The sequence below is a fragment of the Myotis myotis genome, unplaced genomic scaffold (genome assembly GCF_014108235.1).
Source record: "Myotis myotis isolate mMyoMyo1 unplaced genomic scaffold, mMyoMyo1.p scaffold_m19_p_14, whole genome shotgun sequence".
In the NCBI taxonomy this organism is placed as follows: domain Eukaryota; kingdom Metazoa; phylum Chordata; class Mammalia; order Chiroptera; family Vespertilionidae; genus Myotis; species Myotis myotis.
Window position 1 is genome coordinate 12127338 of NW_023416318.1, and position 10687 is coordinate 12138024.

Here is a 10687-nt window from a genome sequence, read left to right on the forward strand (position 1 = left end):
GAGATGGCAATCACACAGACACTCCTCAGTGGAAAATCACTTCATCACACGGCCCCTTCCTGGGAATGAGAACAGAAAAAGCCTGGGAGACACGGGGCCAGAGGGCTGCCACCAAGTATCTGGGTCTGTGGAGGGTACCTAGGCTCCTCTCAACCTGGAGGCAGGTGGGTGCGCCGCACGTGGGCAGTGCTCAGACTGGGTCAGGGTGAGTTGAAGGCCAGTCCTGGGCAATGTAGATTGTGGCCTTTTAGGGCCTTGGAAAGCAATGGCAGCTTCCTCCCAGCCCTTGGGGTCTCTAGAATCATCTCTAAGCAGACCTGGCGGGCCTGGACTAGCCCCAGTCATGGTCCCCTGAGGTCTAAGCTCCCAACAAATGTATGCCTAGTTGAGTGTCAAGTTTGGAGGCAGAGGGTTGCACAGAGTGACCTCATTGGAAGAGAGTGGGCCCTTAGAGGAGGGAAAAGGACAGGTACCTGAGGTCAGAATTCAATTTGGGGTCAGGGGTGGGTATAACCGTGTCTTTGGTCTGGGCCAGCTTGGGGCTGAGTGCTCTGGATACATTTTAATGGGGCCATGGCCACTGGCCCCTTATGGTCAGGGTGCACAGGCTCAGGAATGTCCATATCATTTGCTAATTAGTTTGTACATAAAACATAAGTACACATTCTCAGACACCGGCATGTGCTTCCCCACTCATGTCTACAAATGAAGACATTTTCTTGCAGGACCACAGACATAATCAGGCTCCTGCCAATGTGCAGAGACTTCCATGCAAAGGTAGACACATGTGCTTCAGACAGAAGCAATTTCCCCGTGCTGGCTCAGCTCCCCAGTCCTGCCGGATGGTGGGCAGTCATACAGAGTCCCTTCCAGTCTCTTTTCTGTGCACTTAGAAAACATACTTGCAGTTGAGCTGTTTATACAATTTTTATCTCATGTCATGAAATACTTTTTATTAACATCATTTAAAATCATTGCATAATCTACTGTCATATGGGTGGACCATAATTTATTAAACCAATCCCTTATTATTGAGCATATAAGTTGTTTTCAGTTTTTCACAAGACTGCATAAATCTTTATCTACCTAGCAGATGATTTCCTTGGGCTGAATTCCCAGAAGTCACAATACTGTCAAAAGGTAAGACTTTCCCCCCATTTATATTGAGATAAAATTGACATATAAAAGGCTAAGACTTTTTTAAAGGCCTTTGATACATATTGCCAAATTTACTGCTGATTAATTTACATGCCCACCAGAGGTTCCCTTGCCAAGCCTAAATACTCTTAACTTAAAACTATTAATTTCATGTGCATTTTTTTTGGTCATTCTTTTAGTTTGCATTTGTGGATCATTAATGATTGCAAGTATTTTTACATGTTTGTTAGCCATTTATATTTCCACTATTTTTTCTATTTAAGTACTTTTACCATTTATCTATTTTGGTCCTAGCTTTTTAAACATATTGATTTGTAAGAACTCTTTATATATTAAGGACATTAACTTTCTCTTTACTGACCACATTTGTTTTAAATATTATTTCCATGATTCCTATTTGGCACTATCCAGTGTATTGATTTTATATTTTGCTCATTTCAGTTTTTGATATAGAGAAAATATATATGCTAAACCGTCAGATTGAAAATGTTTTTTTCAGAACTGCTACATTCACCTTTTCCCCCATTTAGTTTAAGTTAAGAATGCTCACCCTAGCCAGTTTGGTCCAGTGGACAGAGTGGGCCTGCAGACTTTAGGGTACAGAATTTGATTCCAATTAAGGGCACATGCTCAGGTTGCCAGCTCAATCCCCAGTAGGGGGCATGCAGGAGGCAGCCAATCAATGATTCTCATCATTGATGTTTCTCTCTCTCTCTCCCTCCCCCTTCCTCTCTGAAATCAATAAAAACATATTTTTTTTTTAAAAGAGAGAATGCTCTTTTCTATTCTAAATGTTAAATATTACTTTTCTTCGCCTGGGAAACAAAGAAGAAATACATTATCCCTGTTTCAAGGGGCTTACAAGGAACAGAACCCATGGAGTATAGTGCCTGTGTTATCACTGATCGGACTGTGAGTCAGAGATGTGATATGCACTTAGGGTTCAGTGAAAGGAGAGCTACGCTGCAAGGAGGAGATGGGACTTTTTGCTGCTCAAGGTTGTAGGGGGCTAGGAGAGGCTTTATTTATTCATCAAACATGCGCATAGACTCATTATGTGCCAGGCACTGGGTTAGTGCTTTATAACTATTGACTGATTCAACCCTCATACTAACTTCCTGAATACATTCCCCATTTTACAGATGAGGAAACTGAAGCCCAAAGAGTATAAATAACTTACCCAAGGCAGTACCTGGAAGGGCCAGGATTTGAACTCAAGAAGTTGGATTGGGTTGGTGGGCAGAAGGGGTGCTTATGGCTAAGGCACTTGAATGTTCAAAGGAAGGATTTAGATCAGCAATTGGGAAATTTTTCATGCAAAGGGCTAAGTAGTAAATATTTCAGACTTTGCAGGCCAAGAGGAAAAATCGAGTTTCATAGGTACTTAATATAACTAGAGAGAAAAATTTCCACAAATTTCTATTGATGAAATTGAAAATATAATAACAATTATAGATCCATAAAATAGACCCTAATATGCAAATAGACCAAACGGCGGAACAACTGAACAACTGATCACTATGAAGTGTGCTGACCACCAGGGGCCCGCGCAGAACATGGTGGGTGTTGGCAGTAGGTGGGATGGTGGTGCAGGTGAGTGGGGGCACCAGACCAAGGCAGGGCACCGGTTGCTGTCATCAGGGCGAGACTCTGGTGGTTACTGACAATTCTTTGCTCCCACGTGCTGTGGTCCCACTAGGCACTTGCACCCGCTGCTGGCACCCGGCGCTGGCCCCAATTGCTTGGCATCATCAGCAGGTGCAAGTGACAGCTTCCAGCCCCGATTGTCCCTCAGGACTTTTCCACCTCCCCCTGCTCCTGAGGGGCAATCAGGGCTGGCAGCCACCTCTTGCACCCACTGCTAGAGCCAGCCCCACTCACACCTGCAGCCAGCGCAGGAGCCGCCACTTGCATCTGTTGCTGACGCCCATCAGCAGGTATGAGTGGCAGCTGCCGGCTCTGATCACCCCTGAAGGCTTCTCCACCTCATGCTGCTCCTGAGGGGCAATCGGGGCAGCAGTTGTGCTTGCACCTGCTGCTGGCACTGGCCCCAATTGCTCCACACTGTTAGCGGGTGCGAGCAGGGTTGCTGGCAGACAGGGAACCGGGGGCTGCTGTGGGAGGGGTGGGCAGGGGCCCAGAGGATGGGCTGAGACCCGCCCCTGTGCCCACCTCAACCTTGTTGCCCAAGTTCCTTTCAAGATGCTCGAATTCGTGCACTGGGTCCCTAGTGTGTGTGTGTGTGTGTGTGTGTGTGTGTGTGTGTAGAATAAAATGAGTCTACTAATGTGAACAATGTAAATTTTTCCGGGGGATATAACATTTTGCTTAATAGGGGTTTAAAGTTAGTGGTCTCTATCATCGGATTGTGAATGTTCATCTATAAAAAACACTCTCAACCCATAGCTAGTGTGCTCAGTGGTTAGAGTGCCGGCTCTCATACTGAAGGGTCTCAGGTTCGATTCCCAGTGAAGGGCAGCTACCTGGGTTGCAGGTTCAATCCCTAGCCACAGTTGGGGCATGTGCAGGAGGCAACTAATTGATGTGTCTCACATCAATGTTTCTCTCCCTCTCTCTCCTTCTCTCCCACTCCTCCTTTCCACTCTCTCTAAAAATCAATGGAAAAAATATTCCCTGGTGAGGAGGATTAACAACAACAACAACAAAAACTGAAAAAAACAACAGCACTCAGCTGAGGGGCCTCAGGAGCACAGTTGGGGGCCTGGATTTGGCCCGTGACCACACCTATGGTCTGCCCACCCCCTGTGTAGACCTATTGTTTCAGGGCAGAGCTGCCTGAGGAATAACGCCCCTGAGGAGCTGTGCACCCATGGGGAAGAGGTAGGAAGCTACCGCCAAGGTTCAGAGAGATGAGGCCACCTCAGGGCCCGGGCGGTGTGGGGCAGAGAGGCAGGATGGACGTGCTGGGCTTCTGAGGTAGACTCCCAGGCTGAGGAGGTGTGAGGAGAGGGAGAGGGCCCCCCTAGGCAGTGTGGGTGGTGGGCATGGGTATGAGCTGGCACAGGAAGCACAATCCTGCCCACCCAGTCAGCACTGCCCTAAGCACCTGCCGTCTCTCAGCTCCGGGGGTTGTGGGGGTGGGGCAGTGGGGCACTCAGGAGACTTGGCTAGGAGCCAAACCACCAAAGAAGAAAAGGACATTGCTCCTGCCATAGTTTGGTGGGGCCTTGCCTCTACTGGACACCAGGGAGGCCCTGTGGCCAATAACTGTCTCCACATTTGCTGGCCCAGGACCAGCAAGCCCACCAGCAGATTGTCCTCTCCTGGATTTAAGCCCTGCCTCCTCAGGCTCCATTCCCAGGGCAGCAGGGCATGTGGACCTTCCCTTCAGGGTAAATGAAGGGAGGGGCGGTGTGGCGGATGGGGACAATATGGCCGAGACGCGGGAGGGAACACAGAGATGGAGGCAGCCTGAGAAAACATCACCTCCGTGGTCACAGTTTCTACTGATGCTGATCATGTTATTGGGAAAGGCTCCTTGATCTCTCTCTCCCCGATACCTTCCTAGTGGAGTACAAACCTGACACCTCCTGTGCCCACGTGGGGGCGGGAGGTGGCCACTGGCTGTGGCTGGGCTCTGTAATTAAGTCTGTGGCAATGGGCGGGGGAAGGGACAGAGCTTGTCCCAAAGCTGTTCTTGCTGTCAATGGGCTTAGACGCAGGCAGGTGGCTTGCGACATGTTCTGAGAAACTGTCCCGGGTGAGCCTGAGGTGTGCCATATGCAAATGGGCCTGAGAGACAAACGCGGAGCATCTCTGCTGTGGGTGCGGTCAGCCCTCCTATCCACAGGCCTAGAGTTAGAAGGCTGTGGGCCAGGCCGGGCAGGGGGTGACCCGACAGCAGCCAGCACTATGCTGAGGTAGTGTAACCTCTAATCACAGGCCAGTCCCTTAAAGCTGACCTCAGAGTGACCCTGTTCTAGCCTTGAGCTAACCCCTGACCTTGGCTTCCGACAGAGCTTTAATCCTCTCCCTAGGCTGACCTTTGAATCCTATGCATCATCCCTATAAATTAAGCATTTATAAGATGCTTAGTTGGGTGTTCAGGGAGACGGGGTGCAGCAGTGTGAGCAGCTCCATGTGGGCACAGGGGAACTCAGCTCCTAGCCTGCGTCTTAACGCCTGGAGGGTGGGCCACGGAAGGGCCGGGGGAGGTCACTGGACCTTCCCTCTCCTACAGCTCCCACTCAGCTGGGTGACTCTGGGCAACTGTCTTAACCGAAGCGAGGTTTGGATACTCAGAGGGATTTACTCACCTGTCCAGTGGGTATAATGACACCCAAGTACCTGCCTTTGCCGTCTCTCGAAGTAGGTGTGAGGGTTAAATGGGGAGGAATGGAGGTGGTTTGGAAAGCGTACATCACTATGATACAAACAGGCAGTGTTACAATGAAGAGGGTCGCTTGCTGGGTTTACTCCAAACACTACTGCATAAGGGAACTCGGTTGTACTTTCTTCCTCCCTGGAACTTTCCACTCACTTCATTCTTACTTTTCTTTTGATATTCATTGAGAAAAAATTCAAACACACACAAGAGTAGAGAGAACGGTTTAATAGACTGTTAATGTGGTGGCCACGAGAGCATGCTTCGCAGCCCTCCTACTTCTGGGAACCTGAGGGACCTGGGGCCCAGCTGCTGAGCTCTGGTGGTGCTGAGGCGGTACCTCCCACGGTAGGCCCCTGCAAGCCTGGCAGCGATGCTAAGGCAAGCCTGGCTGGTGACTTTCCCTGAGGGACCACCATACATGGGCACACTGTCCTCAGACTCCAAGACAGCACTGCAGTCTCAGATGCACTGCCCATACCCTACCTTCTTCCCTCCTTTACTTGCATTTAGAATGACACTCTCCCAGCCTTTCTGGCTCCTTCCCTAATTCCTTTGTGATAGCCATGTCCTCTAATACAATGACACCTTCAATCCCATCATGGTGTCTGTTTCTTGGAGCACCTGGACGAATAAACCCCATATCCCAAACCCCATCTTCCAGCCAATAGTTACCAATATTTCCCCACATTTGCTTCAGCTATCCTTTCCTCATCCTTCCCGCTGCTGACCCCCCAAATAATGTGAAGAAAATCTTAGACATTATACCATTTCATTCTTAAAACATCGATCCTCATTATTCACAGATTTTGTGTTTGCCAATTCTCCTGCTGCTGAAATATATCAATAATGCCAAAATCAACACTTGTGGAGTTTTTGTGGACATTCATGGACACGCACAGAGCGGTGAAAAATTTGAGTCACCCGATATGCAGGTTCTCAGCTGAGGTCAAGCAAGCCAACGTTCTGCCTTTTTGTTTTGTCCCAGCTTTATTGAGGTATAATTGACATATACCATTGTGTAAGTGTAAGGTGTACCAGGTGTCGGTGATACATTTATATATTGCAAAATGATTACCACTGTGATGTTAGCTAACAACTTTATCATGTCACATAGTTATCATTTATTTTTGTGGGCAGAACATCTAAGATCTGCTCTCTTGGCTCTGCCTTTTTGTTTCAGCTCTCATACCATAACAAGCGTCCTTTACAAGGTCTACTTAGTGCCACATATGTGTGTGTTTCGTTGCTGAAGGTGTCTTTAAACAGTAACACATAAAAACAAGGTTATGTATTGGTCAATTGATGAAAATGAGACCAGTAGCTCATAGGAACCTAACCTGGTATTTCCCCTGGGAACAGTGGTTCAGATAATTCAGTGTTTTGGTGACTTTATATAACGTAACTTTCAAAAAAATTGACTGCACTTCAATATAATGAACATTTTCTTATAGGACCACAGTGCCATTATCATACTTAAGGAAATTAACACTAATTCCTTGGTGTCATCTAACACTCAGCCCATTATCAAACTACCTCAACTGTCACAAAAATATCTTTTTATGGTTATTCAAACTGGATAGGATCCAAACAAGAGCCACAGTTCACATTTTTTTGTTATAATTCTTAAGTTTCTGAATCTAAAGCATCTCTCCTTTTCCTTTTAATTATTTTCATGCCATTGATTTGTTGCAGAAACCAGGTTAGTTGCCCATGAAATGTCCCACATTCTGGATTTCGTCTCTTTGTCCCCTTCTGTTATCATTTACTTTCTTTCTTTTTTTTTCTTTAAATATATATTTTATTGATTTTTTTATAGAGAGGAAAGGAGAGAAACAGAGAGCTAGAAACATCGATGAGAGAGAAACATCGATCAGCTGCCTCCTGCACACCTCCCACTGGGGATGTGCCCGCAACCAAGGTACATGCCCTTGACCGGAATCGAACCTGGGACCCTATGTCTGCAGGCCGACGCTCTATCTACTGAGCCAAACCAGTTAGGGCTACTTTGTTTCTTTATCCCTTATATTTTGGGGCAATGGAATTTCTCTGTATAGGATTCTATTACTGGTGGGGTCAAGATACAAAGAGTTGGGGATGGAGTTAGGGTTATACTGAAGAGGGTGACATTAAGGTTGGGATGGAGTTTGAATTCTGGGCAGAGCTGCGTTTGGCAGGATGACCTAGTGGTTAAGAGCAAAGACTCAGGCTCAGGATTTCTGAGCCCAACTTGTGGCTCTACCACTTATTAGCTATTGACCTTGAACAAGTTATGCAATCTCTTTGTGTCTTCGTTTCCTCATTTCTAAAATAAAGATAAAAAGAATTCTTAACTCACAGGAGTTTAAATGAGTTAATATATGTAAAGCACTTGGACTGGTGCCAGGCACATGGTGAATGCTATGTAAGTGGGTTAGTTACAAGGTAAAGAGGGCTCTAGTTCATGTTCCGCCTCATGGTTGGAGGTGTTCGGGGTGGAAGTACCAGAAGCACCCCTCCCTTGGGTTACCTTCCTTCGCTTCCTGTCTGGGGACCAGGTGGGGATTGAGTGGGGACACGTGGGGCTCTGCCTCACTTTTCCTCAGAAGCCTTCCCATTTTTCAACCAGTTCTGACCCTGCCCCTTCTCCTTCCTCACCCATGTGCCAACAGGGCTGTGGAAGTTCTCTAGAAGGGTGGGGAGAAAAGGCCTTGGCCTCTAACTCACTTCTGAGAAGGGAAATTTGTAGAGTGAGGACACATGTGTGGAGATTTAAATCAGTTGCATGGAACTAGAATGAAGGGCGGGTGCAGTTCCAACCAAGAACAAGGCACACATACAATGGCCACTAGAGGTGCTGGTGGATGTGGGAGCAGTCTTCATCTAACCATTCATATGTCAACCATCCAACTGTCCATCCATCCATCTATCCACACCACCACCACTACCACCACCACCATCCCATCCATCCACACGCTTATTTGTCTAGTCATGTATCCATCACCACAGCAAATGCTGGGCACCCATTCTGAGTCAGGCACACTGTCCCTGCATTTAAGCGGCTCATTGTCTAGTGCGAGGAGGCGCATGTTTAATGACTACATGCTGTGCAACTAGAGGAATGTACAGTATGTGAAGAGAGTTCTGGAAAGGGTGGGACTGTCTATGGCTGGGGCCAGGGGCTAGAAATGAAGCCTCCTCCTTCTTTCCTTGGGTCTGACTCTTCTGCCCTAATGGCAACCCCTGTTCTAGGCCTGGGTCCAATGGTAGGCTCTCTTCAGTTTCCTGGTTCTAAATCACAAGGTGCAACTTGAGAAGAGACCTGTTCCTTCTGGGAAAGGATTCTGGAGTTACCAAATCACTCTACCACACCTGGCTAGGCACCCTGAGGTCACAGCCTAGTTCTCTGGAGACAGACTCTCTTCCTCATGAAGACTCCATTGAGGAGATGTGGACACAGAGAGCCCAGGTCACCTCCATCCACTGGAGCGGCAAGACCATGGATGCAGTACCTCCACTCTCCTTTCCTTGGGGCAGTGGACAGCGGGCTAGAAACCCCTGTATACCCTTCTCTTCTATCATCCCCCACCTCAAGCTCAACTCTTGGCTTTTGGTCTCTTAGCAATGGCTGTTAATCTGGGGCATCCTAATGGAGAATATTTTGCTTCTAATTAATTGCAGGCTCTAAGAGTGAGAGTGTGGGAAATGTGGATCCCCAAATAAGACCAGGTTTCATAAGGCTGCTGCATGGTGGGGGTTGTCTTTGCCACTCGCCTAGGGTCAGACGGCAGGGGTTATGTCTGCTCCATCTGCCTAAGGCAGGGCCTGGGGCCTCAGCCTATTTCTCTCCCCAGCTCCAGAGAAGGAACAAGCCGGTCTGGCAGACTGTGCTGTTTACAGGGAGAACCTGGCCAGGGCCTCAGGTGGTTTCAGCACTCGCCCTCCCTCCATCTGTCTGACTAATGTTCCCATCTGCCAGCCTCAGGTGAGAGATGGCAGCGTCTTCCACTGTTGCCCCAACGAGCGGCTTGTTTGCGGTGTAACTGCCTGATGGTATCTCACACGGTGCTTTGGGTGAGCTGTCTCTTGGGAGTGTCTGCCTGTTGTTTGCCTCAGCCCCCACTTGGCCCCCAGCTCAGTGCCTGCCTGAGCTCACGGCATTATTCATAGAACCATAGGTCCAGCACCCCTACCCCCAGCGCTGTGCAAAACTCCTGCCTGGCTGACACTGGTGTGTGTGTGTGTGTGTGTGTGTGTGTGTGTGTGTGTGTTTGAAGGGGCCCTCTCTGTACCTCCACTTGAACTAGTCCCACGATTTCTCCTCTGACATGTTCCTAAGTAGAAGCTTTGGGGTTATCATTACTGCCAGGGTGTCTCCAGCTGGGAGGCCCCATTTCCATCATCTGGCTCACAGAGAACCCCAGCAGTGAGCCCTGGGGTCTGGGCTCCCCTATTCTGGAATGGCCTCTCAATACCCTCTCCTGTATCAATGAGTTCCCACCTGCTCATTTGAGATTTTCTCTCTGCTCCTTCCAGCTGGAGATGGCCTCTTCCTGGCCCCAAGTCCCTCCTATGGTAAGAGAAGATGAGGGACAATGTCATCAACAGAACCTGTTGCCCAGCCTGGCTTATTGTCTACCACCAGCTATGTGAACCATCACCACCAACCCACCATTTCACCATGCCTGTTTCCTAACCTGTAAAATGGGATAATAGTATGAAGAGTCCTGTGACATTAAATGAGATCATGTATGCCAGTGTGCTGGGACACAGAGCCCGATGTCTTCTTCCTCTTCCTGCATCTCTCCCCTCAATCCTATATTCCCCAAGGACTGTCTCCTGGGCAGCAACCAGGTACACTGGAGCAGGAGACTAACAAAGGCCTAAGAAATAAAAGAGGGAGAAGAACGAGGCCTCTCAGGATGCTCTGAGCTGATGGGAGAGAGACATTTTCGTGTGTGTGTGTGTGTGTGTGTGTGTGTGTGTGTGTGTACAGGGAGCATTGCTCAAGCAGGAGAGAGGAGTCCAGATGTGTGTATCCAGGCTAGACGGTGACTACTGTAATGTCTTCTTAGCAGGCAGGAGCAACCAACAAATTCATTAATTTCCTGTTTACACATCTATTGTCAAAGCTAATAATTTGATTTAACGAGGCTGATTACCTTCATTAAAAACTATTAGTTACCATAAGCAAACGTTCTTGTG

General features: G+C 48.1%; 1 long non-coding RNA gene across 1 annotated transcript; it reads left to right on the forward strand.

Moving 5' to 3' along the window:
• The first annotated feature begins 23 nt into the window (after positions 1–23).
• On the forward strand, positions 24–10250 carry LOC118668868. The gene is made up of 3 exons (XR_004971784.1): positions 24–164; positions 1094–1140; positions 10019–10250. It is a non-coding gene; the product is annotated as an uncharacterized LOC118668868 (long non-coding RNA).
• The last annotated feature ends 437 nt before the right edge of the window (positions 10251–10687 follow it).